The sequence below is a fragment of the Mastigoproctus giganteus genome, chromosome 8 (genome assembly GCF_048544385.1).
Source record: "Mastigoproctus giganteus isolate SK-2022 chromosome 8, ASM4854438v1, whole genome shotgun sequence".
NCBI classification, from domain to species: Eukaryota; Metazoa; Arthropoda; class Arachnida; order Uropygi; family Thelyphonidae; genus Mastigoproctus; species Mastigoproctus giganteus.
Window position 1 is genome coordinate 211,448,635 of NC_143582.1, and position 21,379 is coordinate 211,470,013.

Consider the following 21,379-nt stretch of genomic DNA (forward strand, 5'->3'; position numbering starts at 1 on the left):
GGTTGCCAGGACAGCTCACAGGGTTTTGTCAATGATATACAGGAATTATGCTAGCAGGGATAATAAAGTGATTATCCCATTGTAAAAAGCAATCGTCAGGCCATATCTTGAGTACTGCATACAGGTCTGGAGGCTTCATTTTAGGAAAAATGTGGAGCTGCTGGAACAAGTACAGAGAAGGGCAATGATATTGATTAGTGGAACAAAGGAAGACTTTAAAGTTTGCCTTTAGCCAGCAGGTAGTCGATTTCTGGAACAAACTTCCATCTATTGTTGTGGAAGTTGATAGTTTAATAAATTCAAGGAAGAACTAGACAAACTATTGGAGGGAATGAATAGGTGAAATGGGAAGTATCAATTTTTTATTATTTATTTTTTTTTGGCTGCTATTGTATGCTTGCTTTCTTGCATCATTTGCCACTACTAATGCTAATAGACTGTTTAAATATAACTGATTACAGCAATTAACAGCATATAACAAGTGCTGGCATATAGCAAATGCTAACCACTGGACCACAGACTGGTCTTTATCCAGTCAATGGTAGCATGCATGACCACAAGTAATGTGAGATTCAAGCCCATATATTACAACAAACAATGCACAGTCCATATTAAACTGTGTTGCCAGAAAATTTCTGGCTCCTTAATTCAATTTAAAATATGTACAGTCACAAGGAGTAAGTAAATTCTTTACCCATATTGATTTAAAATATTTTAAAAATAGTCCAAAAATACTTTGGCATTATATCTATTAAACATAATTGGTATGGTTGTGTTATTCATATTTACATATAGTATGAACCAGAACTATAATGCTCAATACGTTCTACGTTGATATCAATATTTGTAAAAGAATAAGAGAAGTTTACCTCAATATGATATGTAGAACACTTTCGTATGATACTCTCCAGAAATTAAAACGAAAACAATTAAAAAATCGAAAATCTTACATTACAATAAGAAATAATTAACAATAATTAAAAATCGAATGAACACAATTAAAAATCAATTTAACGAAAAAAAAAAAAAATTGCAAAACGATTTTCCTTCCTGAAGCTGACAATGCTTTTCGACCGTTTATCATGATCACAGGAATGAAAATTACTGAATGGGGTATTTCATCCTTGAGCATGGAACTTAAATAGGAAGGAAAATCGTTTTGCAATTTTTTTTTTTGTTAAATTAATTTTTGACTTAATTTTTAATTGCGTTAAATTGATTTTTAATTCTGTTAAATTGATTTTTAATTATTGTTAATTATTCCTTACTGTAATGTAAGATTTTTGATTTTTTAATTGTTTTCGTTTTAATTTCTGGAGAGTATCATATTGAGGTAAACTTCTCTTATTCTTTTACAAATATTGATATCAATGTAGAACATATTGAGCATTATAGCTCTGGTTCATACTATCATTTTTAATCTCTTATTGACTATTTCATTCACTTCCTTTCTCTCCAGGTATAACCTATCGATACACACAATTATGGAGAATTTTTTGAATACCTTGGTGCAAAATTACATTAGATTAACACTAAGATACTCTGCCCAAAGTTACCATATTTCTTTATTAAAGTATTGCCTTCAAAACGACATCGTTCTGAAGTTTGCCAGGGCCAATTTAAATCATAAAATTTTGGGCGTTAAGCAACTAGCACTTACCACATCATGTAATATAGTTAAGCTTGCTTTAAGATCTCAGCATTCTAATAAACAAAAATACCTTTCCCAAGTTAGGAAACTTTGTGACAAATTAAAAACTTATTTGCATCCTAACGATTGGTCTATATTGAAGACCTCCAAAGATTTGCGACGTGAAGCACAGGCCTCAGAAATAAAAAACAGATACGTTATCAAATTGAATACATTTTCGGGAGGGTCAAGACATGTTCATACAAGTTCTAACACATTGTCACGAGCTTGCGACCAAATGCATACGAGTTGTGTGATGACCCCCTCCCCCCAACATAATCGCAATGGTCAACTGCAGAATACTTCAGCTAGTTCGTGAACACCCCCTTGCCGAACATTCAATGAACCGACATATCAACAGGTTACAAGTCTTTTCTCGTATACACTATCGCAGGACCAGATTTCACTTTTATCCAAATAATTAAATTACAATTTACCACCTCGAAAACTACCTAAAAAACAGTGTGTAATTGATATTGAATTTAGACTTAATCATGTTCCACAAAAAGATTTATTTATTCAACAAGTTAACCAGGTGGTGAATAAGATAAAAGAAATGCGACTTCCTAAATTGAATACACGTGACAGTTCAGCTTTACGTGAACTTCGTGAAAATAAAGACATTATTATTCAGAGAGTTGATAAAGGAGATACAGTGGTAATACTCAATAAACCTGATTATATTAATAAGTTAGTCAGTTGTATCAGATACCTCCACTTAGCTTGAAGTAGACCCATCACTATTTACCAATTTGGTCAATCAATACAATAAAACTTTAACCCTGTATCGAAAAAACGACTACTTTACTATGGCTCAGTTAAGGGAATTGAAGGCCAGAACATACAATATACCTGCACTTTTCGGTCAGGTATAATTACATAAGACCGGATTTCCTATTCGGCCTATTGTTTCCTACAGAAACTCGGCATTTTCATCCTTGGCCGCAAATGCATTAGCATTAGTACAGGCATACGATGCAAGAAAGCAAGCTTATGCAGCATCAGCCAAAAAAAGAAAAGCTCCGATTTCATCCCTCCATTTGTTCCAAATACCTGTCCAGTTCAGCCTTAAATTTATTTAGGCTATCAACTTCCACATTAAAAGATGGGAGTCTGTTTCACCAATCAACTATCCGCTGGCTAAAGGCAAATTTCCGCACATCTATACTATAAATTGTCTTTCCTCAATTTAAATTTATGCCCTTTTATTAATCACCTGAATATTCACCTGATGTTGAATCATCACCTGATTATTAATAATCAGGTGATTATTCTGAGCAAGAGGAAGAATTCCATCAGCATTGAGCATGCTCAAATCATTCAAGGCTTTATACACCTCAATCAGATCACCTTGCAGGTGCCTTGTCTCCAAACACTGTAATTTGCAAAACTTAAGCCTTTCTTTGTAAGAGCAACCCTTTGTTCAATTCACTAATATTGTTGCCCTTCTCTGTACTCATTCCAACAGCTCTACATCCTTCTTAAAATGAGGCCTCCAGACCTGTATACAGTACTAGAGGTATGGCCTGACTATCGCATTATACAAGAGGATAATCACCTCCTTATCCCTTCTAGAAAAATTCCTGTATATCATTGACAAGACACCATGAGCTACTCTTGCAGACTGTCTAGACTGCTCAGAAAACTTCATATCTGCCTGCACAATTACCCCCAGGTCCTTTTCATTCTCTACCACTGTCAGCGTAGTACCACAGAGTTGATATGTTACTCTGGGGTTACTGCTTCCCATATGTAGTACTTTACATTTGTCAATGTTAAACTTCATTTGCCACCTCTCAGCCCATCTGCACAGATCCTGTTGCAGCAGCATACTGTCATTAGTGTCAACTACAACTCTGCCGACCTTCGTATCGTCTGCAAACTTGGACATTAAGCCTGATATACCATCATACATATCATTAATGAATACAGAAAACAGCAGTGGACCCAACACTGAACACTAGGTTATTCGTTTTTTATTTGGTTTTTAGGAGCATTAGCAACTAAGGCCATATTGCTCCGGGGATATGCGGTGGTCATTCCCTGACCTTTCCGCATCCTCCGTATTTGGTGGTCATAGGCTCAAATCCCGTTCTAATCAAGAAACTTGTGCTACGCACTGCTGCTCCTGCCCACCTGGCTATGGAGGTGCCATTGAACCCTGGGGACTCCACTAATAACATTAGTCCATGAAGAGCAGTGTCCATTGATTTCCACTCTCTGTCTTCTCCCACTCAACTATCCCTTTATCCATAGCAGTAATTTGCCTCCTGTGCTGCACTGCTAAAATTTGTGCAGCAGTCTTCCATGTGCAACAGTATCAAAAGCCTTTCTAATATTCAAAAATATGATATCAAAGTTATTCCCTGCATCCACTTGCTTTGTGACCACATCATAGTATCCAATCAAATTGGTAAGACAAGACTTCCCCTTAACAAACCCATGCTCTGTCCACACTATAACTGAAGTCTTGTCTAGATGATCCTGCAGTGCTTCTTTAACCAGTGCCTCCATTAATTTCCCTAGAACAGAAGTTAAACTAACAGGTCTATAATTACTTGTGTCGCCCTTTGAACCTCCTTTGCGGATTGGGGTCACATTTGCACATCTCCAGTCCATGGGTACCTCCCCTGAGTCCAAGTAAGTTCTCATGATTATGGCTAAGGGTTTGCTTACTTCCTTTACTGCCTCCTTTAATATAATTGGATATACACCATTCACCCAAGGTGCCTTTCTTATGTTTATCTTCAACAATTTCTCCTCCACTTTTCTCTCAGTTATTACAAAATCATCTAGATCACTACCAGAGTTTAGTTCACCTCTGGCATTCCCCTCCTTGAATAACTCCTCATGTGTGAATGTAGATGCAAAATACTCATTTAGTTTGTTAGCCACCTGAGCAGGATCCTCAACTGTTGAACCATCAATATCTAGTGGACCATTCTGATTGATCCACTTCCTTCTAGAGTTTACATACGTAAAGAACTCTTTGTTGTTTTTCTTTGCATCCTTTGCCAAAGATTTCTCATAATCTACCTTTGCCTGCCTAACTTCCTTTGTGATTTGGTTACAGACAATCTTATATCTATCGTAGGCTTCCATGTCACCCATTAATTTATATGTATCCCATGCATTTTTTTCTCTGCCACATGTCTCATTAGTTCATCTGACATCCATTTAGGCCTAAATCTTGAACAATATTTCTTAGTTGGTATGTAAAGCCTAGTAGCTTCCAAGATTAATTCTTTGAATGCTTCCCATTTTGAATTTGCTGTTGGTAACATCATCAGTTGGTCCCACCATATAGAATTTAAATACTGTTTCAGACCTCCGTCACCTTTACGAAAGCAAAAGCCCTTCCCTTTAGCCTTGATGGTGTTATCTCTTTGAGTAAATCCCACTTCAGCACACTGTGATCACTGCCACCTAGTGGTTCTTTATCTGCAGATTCTTAATGCATGAAGAATCACTACTGATAATCAGCTCAAGAGTATTACTCCCTCTAGTTGCCTCCTGAACATACTGATGTAGAAAACAATCATCCAATAAATCCACAAAAGCCTTGCTAGTGTGTGACTGACCAACCCACAAATTCCAGTCAATATCCAGGAAATTAAAATCCCTCATTATAAGACTCTGATTTTCTTGCCCACTCTATTTCCCTGTACAGTTTTTTTTTTTATTGTAGTCATCAGAGTAATTAGGCCTATAACACACTCCTACTCTCAATTTTGATTTCCCAGTGCTTATGTCACACCAAACTGACTCAACACTGCACTGTCTAGCGATGTCGACTGGCTGCACTTCCTTGGATTTTATGTGTTTCTTAACTAATAGCATAACCCCTCTTCCTTTCCTATCCTGTCTATCCTTCCTGTACACATTGTACTCCCCAAATTCTAGTTCTGCATTCCTTACATCTGTGTGACACCACGTCTCTGATATCCCAACAATATCTGCCTTTGATGTTTTGACCAACACCTCAAATTCATCAAATTCATCAAATTTGAGGTGTTGGTCAAAACATCAAAGGCAGATATTGTTGGGATATCAGAGACGTGGTGTCACACAGATGTAAGGAATGCAGAACTAGAATTTGGGGAGTACAATGTGTACAGGAAGGATAGACAGGATAGGAAGGGAAGAGGGGTTATGCTATTAGTTAAGAAACACATAAAATCCAAGGTTCCTGTTTACCTGACAATAGAGTCACAGACAACTACTAGTTTCTGTGGAACCAGCACATTCTGTCTTGGGGATTGCCGCTGTGTTGTGTAATGTTCAAGTGCAAGCTCTGGTGTTGATGTGGGCAGCTGAGAGCTTAATGGGCTCCTCAATTTAGATCCTTCGAGGGAATCCACCCTGTCCTTCAAGCTCTCATATAGGTCCATAACAATGCTGAGTTGTCGCCTGATTTCCTCACACTCCTTACATCACGCGCACACACAAAGACATTCCCCTTAGCAATATCATGTCTCGTACCTGATTGCTCCACAAACATAGCAAGCAGTGCATTTAAAAGGCTGTGATTCAGAGGGTAACTTCCCCCCTCAGTTCTCCCCTAAACCACAGCACTCCCATTAGCTTGAGCCTTTTGCTTTGCTGCTCTGGTCTGAGTCATGATTTTGATTCAATTTCAGTACAAAATTATAACCCTAAACTTATATCCCAATGCAGTTATAACACTATATATATATGTGTTGCCGCCTCCGTAGCCAGGTGGGAAGGAGCAGCAGCAGCAGCAGCAGTGCGTAGCACACGCTTCTTGATTAGACCGGGGTTCGAGCCCATCACCACCAAATACGAAGGACGCGGAAAGGTCAGGGAATGACCACCGCATATCCCGGAGCAATATGGCCTTAGTTGCTAATGCTCCTAAAAACCAAATAACAAACCTATATATATATATATATTTTTTTTTTCAGTATCTATTATTATCTCTGAGTTTCGTTATATAACTTCCGTATCAAGTTTATATAACTTCATGTTTATATAACGTTATATAACTTCAGTAACATTATTAATTAATAATATTACATTTGTAAAATCTAAGTCGTTATATGTATTTAGTTAAAAAAAGTACGATTTAATTTATATTATAAAATCCTTTAGACAAGAGATACAGTTTGGAATTAAGAACTACGATGCACTATTTAATAACCTTAAGGACTCTAGACTTGGTGGTAATGATAATTTATTCTCACTAGATGTAACCTCGTTATATAAGAATGTAAATGTTGAATACACATTAGATATTCTTTGGGATATGTTAAATAATAACTCAATACTGTTTAATTATACAAAGCTTCCTATTAAGGAAATTTTTCACTTAATTAAACTCTTAGTTGAAGCCAACTATATCACCTTTCGAGACAAAGTATACAAACAAATTTTGGTTTGCCAATGGGATTAAACCTGAGCGGTCTGATATCAGAGATCTATCTCTCAATGATTGAACGCATACATATGATGCCTTTTCTACCCCTTATCACATATTATGGGAGGTATTTAAACAATGTTCTAGTCATTACCGATAGTAGCACTATTCAAGACATTTTACATTTGTTTAATAATATTCATTCTAGACTCAAATTTACATTGGAGAGGGGGAATACGGATACTAAGTCATTAAATTTTCTAAATTTCATGCTTACTCAGACACAAATAAAATCCAATTTAACATCTATCGAAAACCTACAAACACCGGTATGCTTCTGCATTATAACAGCTATCACCTGTTCACCTACAAACGATCAATTATCTTTAATCAATTTCTCAATGCTTATAAATATTCAACGACGGAATCTGCTTTGGGCTCAGAAATACAAATATTAACCAGCAGATTCTTAAATAGGGGTTACCCACTTGCTACAATAGACAGAATTGGGGTACAAGCTAAAGATAGAATACAAAAAAATACACCAACCAACAATAGTAATATAAAAAAATACTTTATTTTTGTGCCATATGTTGAACAGTGGCACAAACAACTTAACAGATTCTTTAAAGATACCGAATTTAAAATTGTAGCCAGGCCAATATGGAAATTACACACTATACTGAACAATGACTCGGTCCTTTCCTCGTTCGCAAACACAAATAAATGACCTAGTATACAACATTTCTTGCAGTGATTGCGACTCGTCTTATCAGGGTTCTACGCGGTTTCCTCTAAATTTTTTGTGTTAATCAACACTCAGCTTCAGTTCATGCTTCTCGTTCAGCAGCATCAGAATTAGCCTTTCATGCCGTTAATGAAAAACATACGTTTTTATTTAACGAGGCCAAAATACTTAGTGCCCAACATAATTATACGAGACTATTAATTGCAGAAACCATCAAAATTAAATTACATGAGAATTCCGTTAATGTTCTCTGGCCATATCTAATCTCTGACTCGTGGTCCTTTTCACACATGCACGAAGACAAATAATCCCTATTTAAGTTCCATGCCCACTCCTATTTGGTAATTTTGATTCCTGTGATCACAACATACAGTCGAAAAGCATTGTCAGCTTCAGGAAGGAAAATCGTTTTACAATTTTTTTTTTTCATTAAATTAATTTTTGACTTAATTTTTAATTGCATTAAATTGATTTTTAATTGTGTTCATTTGATATTTAATTATTGTTAATTATTTATTACTGTAATGTAAGATTTTCGATTTTTTAATTGTTTTCGTTTTAATTTCTGGAGAGTATCATATGGAAGTGTTCTATGTATCATATTGAGGTAAACTTTTCTTATTCTTTTAAAAATATTTACATATAGTATTGTTGATTTATAATATGAAGGGCATTTAAAAAGTATGTTTGCCTGAGTATGAAGGGTTTATTTGAGGAGTCTGATTACATATTACTTGTCAATATAGTGCTCTTTGTGGGCATTACACTTTTTCTACCGATGCTACAATGCATTGATTCCAGCTGCAAAGAAAGTTTTCTCTTGGATCTCCAGGAAAGCATACACTGCAACACTGATGTCACTGTTGGTGGTAAAATAGATGCCAGCCAGCACATATTTTTTTTAATTTGGAAATAGGTGAATGTCAGATATTTCTAGATCTGATGAATATGGGGATGGTCCAAGATATCAAAGCCACACTCATGCAGTGCAGTGCAGTCACTGCAGTGAGACATCTAAGCATGTGCATTGCCAGGTGGGAACAAGACTCCTTTGCTGAGTTTTTCTTGGCATTTGTCTTTGATGTTTTCACACAAATGCCTCACAAGGTCTGTGTAATATGCCCCTGTGTCTGTCCTTTCTGAAGGTAATCTACTAGCAACACTCCATTAGCACCCCAAAAAAACTGATGCCATCATTTTGCTAACAAAAGGAATCGACTTAGCTTTCTTTTGAATGGGAGCTGTCTTTCCACTGTTTGGACTGCTACTTTGTCTCTGGCGACCCATGTCGCTCACACACTAGCAGGGCTTTTGTGGATTTATTGGATGATTGTTTTCTACATCAGCATCTTCGGGAGGCAACTAGAGGGAGTAATACTCTTGATTTGATTATCAGTAGTGATTCTTCATGCATTAAGAATCTGCAGATAAATGAACTGGATGGCAGTGATCACAGTGTGCTGAAGTGGGAGTTACTCAAAGAGGTAACTACCATTAGGGGTAAAGGGAACGGGTATTGTTTTCGTAAAGGCGACTACAATGGACTGAGACAGTATTTAAATTCTATACAGTGGGATCAACTGATGATATTGCCAACAGCAAATTCAAAATGGGAAGCATTCAAAGAACTTATCTTGGAAGCTACTAGGCTTTACATACCAACTAAGAAATATTGTTCAAGGTTTAGGCCTAAATGGATGTCGGATGAATTAATGAGGCATATGGCAGAGAAGAAAAATGCATGGGATACATACAAATTAACACGTGACACAGACGCCTATGATAGATACAAGTTGATCTGTAACCAAGTTACAAAGCAGGTTAGGCAGGCGAAGGCAGATTACGAGAGATCCTTGGCAAGGGATGCGAAGAAAAACAGCAAAGAGTTCTTTACTTATGTAAACTCTAGAAGGAAGGGGATGAATCAGATTGGTCCACTTGAGATCGATGGGTCAACTGTTGATGACCCTGCTCAGGTAGCTAACAAACTAAATGAATATTTTGCATCGACATTCACACATGAGGAGTTATTCAGCGAGGGGAATGCCAGAGGTGTATTCAACTCTAGCAGTAAGCTAGAGAATCTTGTAATAACTGAGAGCAAAGTGGAGGAGAAATTGTTGAAGATAAACACAAGAAAGGCACCTGGGGTGGATGGGATCTATCCAGTTATATTAAAGGAGGCAGCAAAGGAAGTAAGCAAACCCTTAGCCATAATTATGAGAGCTTCCTTGGACTCAGGGGAGGTACCCACGGACTGGAGATGTGCAAATGTGACCCCAATTCACAAAGGGGGATCAAAGGCTGACACAAGTAATTATAGACCTGTGAGTTTAACTTCTGTTCCCGGAAAATTAATGGAGGCACTGGTTAAAGAAGCACTGCAGGATCATCTAGACAAGACTTCAGTTATAGCTAGGACACAGCATGGTTTTGTTAAGGGTAAGTCTTGCCTGACCAATTTGATTGGATACTATGATGCAGTCACAAAAGAACTGGATGCAGGGAATAACTTTGATATTATATACTTGGATCTTCGAAAGGCTTTTGATACTGTTGCACATGGAAGACTGCTGCACAAATTGGAGCAGTGTGGCATTGGAGACAAATTGCTGCTATGGATAAAGGGGTGGTTGAGGGGGAGAAGACAGAGAGTGGTAATCAATGGACACTGCTCATCGTGGACTAATGTTATTAGTGGAGTCCCTCAGGGTTCAGTATTGGGTCCTTTATTGTTTTCTGTATTTATAAATGATATTGATGATGGTATATCAGGCTTAATGTCCAAGTTTGCAGACGATACGAAGATTGGCAGGGTTGTCAAGGACACTACTGACACTATGCTACTGCAACAGGATTTGGAAAGGTTGAGCAGATGGGCTTCGAGGTGGCAAATGAAGTTTAACATTGACAAATGTAAAGTACTACATATGGGAAACAGCAACCCCAGAGCAACGTATCAACTCTGTGGTACTACACTGACAGTGGTAGAGAATGAAAGGGACCTGGGGGTGGTTGTGCAGGCAGATATGAAGTTCTCTGAGCAGTGCAGACGGGCTGCAAGAGTAGCTCATGGTGTATTGTCAATGATATATAGGAATTTTTCTAGCAGGGATAAGGAGGTGATTATTCCCTTGTATAAAGCAATGGTCAGGCCACACCTAGAGTACTGTATACAGGCCTGGAGGCCTCATTTCAAGAAGGATGTAGAGCTGCTGGAACGAGTACAGAGAAGGGCAACTAGATTGGTGACTGGGACAAAGGGGTGCTCTTACGAAGAAAGGCTTAAGTTTTGCGAATTACAGTGTCTGGAAACTAGGCACTAGCGAGGTGATCTGATAGAGGTGTACAAAGCCTTGAATGGTTTGAGCATGCTCAATGCTGATGGGATTCTTCCTCTTGCTCAGAATAATCACCTGAGAGGGCATAAATTCAAATTGAGGAAAGACAGATGTAGGATAGATGTGCGGAAATTTGCCTTTAGCCAGCGGGTGGTTGGTAGGTGGAACAGACTTCCATCCCTTGTCGTGGAAGTTGATAGCCTAAATAAGTTTAAGGCTCAGCTGGACAGGTATTTCGAACGAACAGAGGGGTGAAGTGGAAGTGGTTATTTTTATTTATGTTACTTTCTTTTTTTTTTTTTTTTGGCTGATGCTGCATAAGCTTGCTTTCTTGCATCAAATGCCTCTACTAATGCTAATGTCTCATCCGTGGTCGCAAACCTTTGCAAGGAAATTTGTTGAATCTGCTTGAGAGAAATGCAAATGTTCACTTTACTTCACAGTTCTTGTGCATTTTTGACCTGCTGTCAACAACTTTGGGACCCATTATGCTGACACCTTTTCATAGTACGGATGTCTATTATTATGTGGTACGCACATTCAGATGAGATGCCCATTGTGCCAGCAGTTTATCAAACTGTCACTCGTCAATCACTCATCACCAGATTGTGCACACTGTCAGTGACTTCTGGAGGTTTTCTGCTGCCTATTTCTTAACCATGGAATAAGAAGGAGCATCCACCTCAATGTTGTAGTAACCATATCCTTTTTTCCAAATGTTGGATGATCGCATAGTGACTGATTTTGTCCATCTTTTTTTCATTCACAGAACTTCATTCACTTCAAGACCTGTAAATAAAAAGAGGACAGTGAAACTGCATGAAACTTAGTGAGTTACTATTTGAAGTGTTATACATTAAGTACAGAAATCTTTAACACTGTGTCACTACCCTTTCATACTCAAGTCGCAAACATTTCAAAACATCCCTCATATATAGCACAATTTCTACTACATGATGCACTTTTGTTTCCTACTCAAATTGCATTAATCTTACAAAAATAAATTGATATATTCCAAATATTTCTGCACATTAAGTCACTGAACTTGACACAATCATATGAGGAAACGAGAGAGTGAGAGAAAGCGCAAATTATTTTTCCTTTTCCAACTTGCACATGATGATTATGATGTATGACATATTAGTATTAGTAGTGTGAAATGATGTAAGGCAGCAAACTTATACAGCATCTGGCCAAAAAAATCTACACAACTCATCTGTCCATCCCCTCTAGTAATTTTTCTAATTCCTTAAATTTATTCAAACTACCCACTTCCACAACGCCAGATGGTAGTTTGTTCCAAACAGACAACTGTTTAGCCAAATGCAAATATTAACACATCTATCCCACAACCATCCTTTTTCAGTCTAAATTCATATCCCCTTATATGTGTTATCCAAGAAAGAGTAAGGATACCACTGGCATTTACACTGAAAGGACAAAATTCATGGGATACCTGGTTTCTGGGCACTGTGACTCTGTAACCCCCTCTCACTAGTGAAGGAACCCACCACTTGGCAGGTATACAGGTACACTGCATCCATGTATACAGTAATTCGATGTCAGTATGGATAAATGTCGTGAGTTAACCGACTTTGAAAGAGGGATGATAGTGGATGCCCAATGCATGGGTCACTCTATCACGGAGGTGGTACAGAAATTGCACTATTCCCTTTCGACAGTATCAATGATGTATCCGGAATACGCAATTTCCAGAATAATATCTCATAGTGGACAGTGCTGTGAGTGGAGAAAAGTGGTTTATGAACGTGGCTGTTGATGTCTGTCTCGCATTGTTTCAACCAACGGAAGAGCAACAGTGGCACAAATCACTGCCAACTTCAACGAGGGAGGTGCCAGAAATATCTCCACCAAGACCATCAGGTGATCATTAGCTGCAATAGGTTATGGGAGCCGCCGACCCACCAGAGTCCCATTGCTAATGCCATGACACAGAACTCTATGCCTCAACTGGGTGAAAGAACATCGGCACTGGACCTTGGATGTTTGGAGACAGGTCTCCTGGTCTGATGTCCCATTTCCAGTTATTTTGAGCGGACAGGATGGTGTGTATATGGCAGAAAGTGCACAAAGCTATGCACCCATCATGTCAACAAGGAGCTGTTCAGGCAGGTGGACAGTCGGTAATGGTCTGGGGCATGTTCAACTGGCACACGTTGGGACCTCTGGTATGTCCAGATGCATCTCTGAATGGTGCAGACCATTTGCATCCCTTCATGGTCATCGTGCATGCACAGAGCAATGGACTCTTCCAGCAGGACAATGCACCTCCCCATAGAGCCGTGGTGACTAGAAAATTGTTCAAAGAGCATTCTACACATTTTACTTTTACCACCATGGAATGGACTCCCCGTTCACCAGACATGAACCCTGTGGAGCATCTTTGGGATGCTGTGGAAAGGTCCTTTCGAGCTTTGGATCCTCCACCCAGGAATGCAACGGAATTATGGACAGCGGTGCAGCAAGCATGGATGGAAATACCTGTGAACCAGTGGACTCAATGACTTACCATGTGACTGCCCTTACCCAGGCAAAGGGTGGGGCTTTCTGTTACTAGGTATGTATCCCATTTTTTTTTTTTTTTTATCCCATGATTTCTGTCCACTCAGTGTAGTTTATTCAATCCATTTAAAGTCTCGAACACTTCAGTTAGCTTTCCTCACGTGTCTAGTTTCCAGGTGTTGCAGCTTGCAGAACTAAAGTCCTTCATGGTAAGAATATCTGTTGTTTGTGTCCTTGACTAATCCCGTTGCTCTTCCCTGCACCCATTCCAGCAGATTCACACACTTCTTAAAAGTAGGCTTCCAGACCTGTATCCATCTTTACTCAAGGATGCTTACTGTATTCAAATGCTCTAGATGCACCATTTAATTGGTATGTTATTCTGGGATTAATGCTGTCCATATGTAATACCTTTCATTTATTAACGTTAAACCTCAATTTTCACTTCTCAGCCCATCTGTCCAAATTTTAGATAGATGGGCTGAGAAGTTTTAGTATGCCTTGATTCCAGTCATTCACCACCCTGCTGACCTTTGTATCACTGAAAAACTTAGACAACAAGCTTGATATGCCTTCATCAGTATCATTAATAAATAAATAATATTGATGAATAAAAAAAAAATTAATGTGTGGAAAGTGTAGTATGACATTCAAATAGCAACATCCACTTGCTAAGCATACTGATGTAATACACTCAGAGAAGAAAGAGTTCCATTGTACTGTATGTGGAAAATTGTTCAAAACCAAAGTTTACGTAGACATGCATATTAATAGTGTTCATATGGCTAGAAATCCTGTTATTTTCCCTGAGTGTAACGAGCAGTTCAAGACAGCAAAAATTCTTAAAAATCACATACAGACAGTTCACACAAAAGAAAGACAGTGAAGGTAAATATGTACAGGCAACCCCCGTATAACATGGTACTTCTGCAACAAGGTTTCACTCTAACATGGTTTGAAAATTGCTGGAAATCTCACATAACACGGTATTTTTGAGCTTTTATGCTGGGAAAACCCTGCTATTATGTTAGATGTAATTTTCAATGTTTCCATTCCTTTTTGTGAATCCCTGCTGTTGACTCGCTAGTTGTTATCGCCTTCATGGTATTTTTCTAAAGCACATTTCTGGAGGTCACTACCATAAAACAATTTGCACTTTTCGATTTATTGGTCTTTTCTGTTAGTGTAATTAATTATAAATGGGTAGTAAACTCGATCTTCCTGCATTTGCAATGTCTGTTGAGTATGCGCTTGGCACACCCAGGGTCCTGAGCTGGATATCATTATTCTTCTCTTTCTTGGTAATTCCTTTCTACTTCTGACTCTCTCTCTCTCTCTCTCTCTCTCTCTCTCAGGGTAACTTGGGAATTTTTTTTGGCTGGTGCAGCATAAGCCTCAGGCTTCCTTGCACCATATGGCTAATAATAATAATAATAATAAATGTTACTGATAGCTGAAATTCTGTGGGTTTTCACGTTATTATGGTGAAATGTGTTTCCGCTTCCATGAAATATTCAATCATATAAAAAACATAAATGCTCAAAATCTCATTACTCCATATCTCACTTGTGCATATTGTGTTCTTTAATTAAATGAACGTACATAATCTGACATATAAGTATCACAGTTTGTAAGGTAAGATTCAGTTATTCAATTCAGTTATTACTAATTAAGTGACTACTATTATAAAAATAAAGTTAAAATATTAAGTTATTACTACTACAAAAATTAAGTTTCCGATAGTTATAAAAAAAATGGTGTATTTTTGTTAGCTTTTGAAACGTAACCCTCCCTCCTTTTGTGCTGGTTCTTAGTCCCATATAACACGGTTTTGCATTATACAATATTTTGTAGGAACCAAACTACCGTGTTATACGAGGGTTACTTGTATATCTCCAAAGGATATCCAGCGTCACGAAAAAGTTCATATTTGTGAAAGAGATCATGTTTGCTCTTACTGTGGGAAAAGGTTTTAGCAGAGCTGACTACCTAAAAACTCACTTGCGGACACACACAGAACCCAGAAATGTAGAAAGTTAACTCTTGAAGCACAAATTAGTCATCGGAAAATAAGGAAGTATATTTTTTTATCTTTTCCTTATCATTTCTAGTGAATTGTAACTATGTCTATATTCACAATGAAAAATGATGACTTCAAATGATTATAGAAAACCAGTGTAAGCATATTTCAAAGAAAGACTTAGAAGGTATGTACTATTTTCTTCAAATAAACAGTAAGAGGCCCAGCTCTGAGTCCTGAAGCACTCCCTAATAACATTAATCCAAGAAGAGTAGTGCCCATTAATAACCACTCTCTGTCTTCTGCCACTCAACCATCCCTTTATCCATAACAGCAACTTATCCTAAATGCCACATTGCTCCAATTTGTACAGAATTCTTTCATTCAGAATAGTGTGAAAAACTGTACTGACATTATGCCATTCATATTTAATGGGCTAATGTGGTTCATCTCTTTCCTTCTAGGGTGTTGTTGATGATTTTGAAGTTAATGTTACATAAAGCTGTTACAAGTTGATTTAATTATTATAAACTAATAATGTTTGTTTTTCCCCAACAGTTATTCATTAAGTGATTAATGTTTTACTACCAAGCATCTGATATCAGTGGTGCCAATGACAGCACCTGAACAGTACTACAAGATAATTTCATTTAATTACTCTGTACTGCTACTACTGTAAAAATCTACAAATACAGTCTGTTCCCTTCAGAGTGGAGCTCCCTAAATGCATTTCAAAATTCCATACTCACCCTCTCTGTACACTCATTTTTTCAGTATAATGGTAGATGGTTTTACACGGAGATTCTCCGAGTTGAAAAAATTCACCTATCCCAAAGTAAATCTGGCACTCAAACTCCTACTCCAGATGGAACTCGACACACCACTCTTGAAAAGTTGCCAGCTCCTATCTTGTATGCTATTTTTACTCATGTATGGTCTGTGTATTCTGTATTCATGTAACATGTAATTTTATGACAAAATAAATAAGCCAATAAGCAATGGACTGCCTCATGCCTGTTTTGTGGATATCTTACATTTAGGCTTGGATATTCTTAACTCTTCTTTCCCGAGTGTGTTTTTTTTTTTTTTTTTTTAGAAATTTAGTTTTAAAAATTTAAAAACTATGTACATAAATGCATTTAAATATTAATTTTTTTTTCCTATTTTGACTGTGTAGCCAAACATTAGAGCCAGATTATTGTCAAAAATGAAATCAAAATTTTATTAAAAACTGAAAAAATAATAACCTTTTTAATTTAAAAAAATTAAAAATATATAAAAATCATTAAAAATTGTAATTACTTAATTTTTACTTTGAAGTAATATTCTCTGTGTTTATGTGTGCATACCTACCAACTCTTCTAATTTAGTTGGAATTTTTCTGATAATTGGGTGTTTCCTGATTTTCTGATAAATTTAGTTTTCTTATGATTTTTGGTTCTTTTTTTTCATTAATAAGCATTTTTTTTTTTAATTAGTTACAGAAATGCCAAATTTCAAAGTGTAATATATACTTAACAGTGTAATATGTACTTAAAAACCAAATTTCATAGTGTATTATGTACTTAAAAACTGATGTTAGGTGGCTCTGCTCATGTTTATCTTAAGTATAGCAATCATATGCATATGTTTTCAGTTTTGGTTTGAATCATATTAGATGATTTTTACAAAGAACTTTAAAAAGTAGTCATTGCATTCACGATGACACAAATAATGTATCTGATGCAGCATATTACATGTATTAAATAGTTATAATTAATTTGGAAGTAAAGTCTGGGAATGCTGTTCTACTACATTGCAATGCAGTGCCAGTGTGTTCCAGCTAAAACTGTATCTCTTAAAAAAGCTTTCCTATTTTTGATTTCTAAAAGTTAGTAGGGCATATACAGTCAGACTTGGTTATAACGAGCATCAAGGGACCGACAAAATTTCCTTGTTATAACCATTACTTGCTATATCAGTGATAGTGGAGATGGCAAAACCCCTGGGGCCATTAAACAATGAATACCTTATATCAGTGATGAGTTAAATCTACCTCCTATTTTTTTAAATTCTCAATAACTTGATAAAAAGATAGATTCAAAAATCAAAAGAAATATTAGAGAGAAAAAAATAATATAAGTATATACCTGCATATTATTTGTATTAATATGCTTGTATAAACTACAATAAACTTAATACTAAACACAATTTATTTCTCTGTAATTAAAAACAATATTGTTTAATAATAAACACAATTTCAATTAGTCTTTATTTATGAATCTTAAAATTGATGTTTGTTTTAAAGATTTCACTTTGATATTTCTTAAGTTTCCCCTTAAAACACTCAACACGTTAAAAGTCTCATTAAAAATTGATGTCACATTGGGAGGCAGAAACATGTTGGACTAATTTTCAATCTGGGGATGTGCAGGACAGTTATCAACTAACAATAAAATATTTTTCTTCTTTTTGAATGGCTCCTTATTCCAACCATTTATGTATTGTATTGCCGAAAAATATCCAAAATCATCCGAGCTTTCTTGTTTGCAGTGTAATCCACAGGAAGTTTCCTTACATTTTTGAAACACCGAGGTTTTAACAATTTTGTGATAAAACAGTTTTTTTTTTTTTTTTTTATCAGTTCTTGTCATATTTGCACATATGACCACCATCAAGCGAGCCTTTGATTTTTTTCCCCTTTGAATTTAAATGTATTGTCAGGTGTCGTCAAATTATAAAAAAGTCCTGTTTTGTTGGTGCTGTAGATGTCTTCATCATTGAAATATTTCCTAATTTCTGCCCATTCCTGATTTCTACCCAAACACGGTCAATCCATTCATTTGCCATTATTGGATCTGCAGATCGAGATTCTCCACTAATTTTTTGCATAAACAATGTTATGTGGGTTTTTAAATCCATCTAGCCAACCATTATTACATACAAAAGCATTGCGCCCAAATTGTTTAGCAAATTTTGCCGCTTGAGCCTTCAAGATCAGACCATCTGTTGAAAATCCCGCACTTCTTTGTGTGACAAACCATTGAAGCAATGTTTCATCAACATTTGTAACTTCGCACTTTCTAAATTTTTTTTTTTCTGTTGTGTTCTTTTCCAGTGCCGATATGTAAACATCTTTATTCTTCCACAATGTCGATACACTTGAAGAGGACAAAGAAAACTTTTTACACACTTCAACATTTTTTGTACCATGTTCCAACTCACGAATAATTTCCACTTTTTTTGCGAATCGAGATACACTTTCTTTTGTTAGTAGACATATTTCCGAAGGAAGGGTTCGTTTCTAACTGATTTTACTTTAAAATGATAAAGTGATCTGCACAGAAGTTCCGAAATGCATACACCATTCTTAGAAGTCCCGAAATGCATATAAAGTTCTTAGAAGTCCCGTTGACAAAATTCTTAGAAGTCCAGAAATAAATTTATGGTTCAGTGAATACAAGACAATCTGTAAATAGGGTAATGCAACAAGCTCTAATGCACTATTGCAGTGGTCTCCAAAGTGGGGTGCGCAAGATAATCTGCAATAAATCAATATTTATTAATTATGAAAACTTTAGTTTTTCAAAACATAATTGAAAATAAAAATTATAAATAAATGTTTTTTTAATAATTCAATATGCGGCTTTGTTTGACTGTGTGGCTTTATTTGATCATGCCATCGATCATGCACATTCACATACATGTATTTTGTATTTGAACTTCAACTTAATTTTTTTTTGTATTTTTTTATTTGTGATCTTTTAAAATTATATGTGATTTTAGATATAATGCCTTCCATGTAAATGATTTATAAATAAAAAAAAACACTTATATATTTAATTTTTTATTCTGGGATGCACACTAGTCCTTTTAAGTAAAATAAGGGTGCTCGACCAAAAACGTTTGGAGACCACTGCTTGTTATTTGTTATTGTTTGTTATTTGGTTTTTAGGAGCATTAGCAACTAAGGCCATATTGCTCCGGGATATGCGGTGGTCATTCCTTGACCTTTCCGCATACTCCGTATTTGGTGGTGACGGGCTCGAACCCCGGTCTAATCAAGAAGCATGTGCTACGCACTGCTGCTCCTTCCCACCTGGCTACGGAGGCAGGAGACCACTGCACTATTGTATAGTCTCTGAAAGGGCAAGATCAAAAACTGGCCGCCAATCCGATGCGATGTGAGTGGTCATAAAAGTTAAGTCACCCTTTTCCTTTTTGTCTATTCCAAGAATTGGGTTTTTTTTTAATCCGGGACTCTACCTAACATTCCTCCTTAGTGGTCATGGCAGCCTGAACTCGAGGCTAAACGCACTGGGATTATCAGCTACCCCGTGCTGTAAGTGTGGGGGCCTGGAAACGGTCCAACATATCATCCTGGAGTGTCCCTACTACACGGATTACAGGCTTCCCCTTCAACTCGAAACCAACGTCTTTGATACAAGTGACTTTCCACGGTTGGTTGCTACTGAGGAACACTATAAACAGGTATCGACTTTCGCGGAGCGCGTTTTCAAAAGAAGACAGGCGATACAAGGGAACAATCAGAACTGACTGGTTGGACTGGACGAACTGGGACTCAATCCACACTGTGATGTGCGTCATTAAACTGGAACCACGTGGTGGTCCACCACAAATGGACATGCCACTCTGGGCAATACTCACGCTTAAGTGTCATCAATATGTGTCTTCAATATGTGCCCTAAACTACCATCAACTCACCAGACCAGCATGGGCTTGAAAATGCCAGGGCCTTTGCCAAAATGGATATTAAACCATGTAAATACAGACTTTCACTCACCATGAGGCACCGCACTAGGTCAGGATTGAGCCCTGCGAGAGTGGATCCATCACAATTGAACAGTCCAAATCATGTGTCAACACTAGTATCTTCCTCACTAGGTCAGGATTGGGCCCTGCAAGTGTGGGATCTACTACATTTGGACGGTCCATAAACACGTAATGACTAAGTGACATACCTAGATATCCCTCACACTAGGTCAGGATTGGGCCCTGCAAGTGTGGGATGGCTTACCACGTAATACTAAGCTTATAACCATGTTAAAGGAAGGGAGAAAGGAGGAAAAAAAAAAAAAAAAAAAAGAGAATCTGGCTGCCTCCTCGTGGCGCGGTACGGGAGCGGGGGGTCGGGACTAGTTCTCCGCGGCCCCCTGCTGCTAAATGCCAGATGCCAGCCACAAACAACATACACAACACATTACACACACTAATGACAATTATAAATAGTAACCGCGATAGATAACTTAAATTCCGTAAAGGCTCGCGTACTTATCACTCACTAAATACTTACTATAATTATAAATCACACTCAAATCTTAAATCTTACATTCAACCTAAACTTAAACTAAAATTAAATTAAACCTAACTCTACCTCAAACCCGACTTAACTTCAGCTTAACTTAAAACTAAATTAAATTAGGAAACATCAACCATAAATTAAACTTATAACTTTAATTAAACAGTAACTCAAATCTAAGCTTAAACTTAAACCTAAACTACAACCTAAACTTAAACTCATCTATAACTTAAATTTAAACCTAAACCGAACCTACACTAATGTCAAAACCAGCTTCATAATTACTTAACTCAAACCCAAACTTGCCCACTAAATTAACTAACACTCAACTTAAACACACAACAGAACTTAAACTTTACTCAAACTTAACTTAACCCTAAC

General features: G+C 37.0%; 1 protein-coding gene across 3 annotated transcripts in view; it reads left to right on the top strand.

Annotated features, from left to right (window-relative positions):
- The window catches only part of LOC150082242 (protein Obscurin-like), an 865,351-nt gene that overhangs the window by 797,615 nt on the left and 46,357 nt on the right, over positions 1–21,379 (top strand). The gene's annotated exons all lie outside the window — the stretch shown is intronic.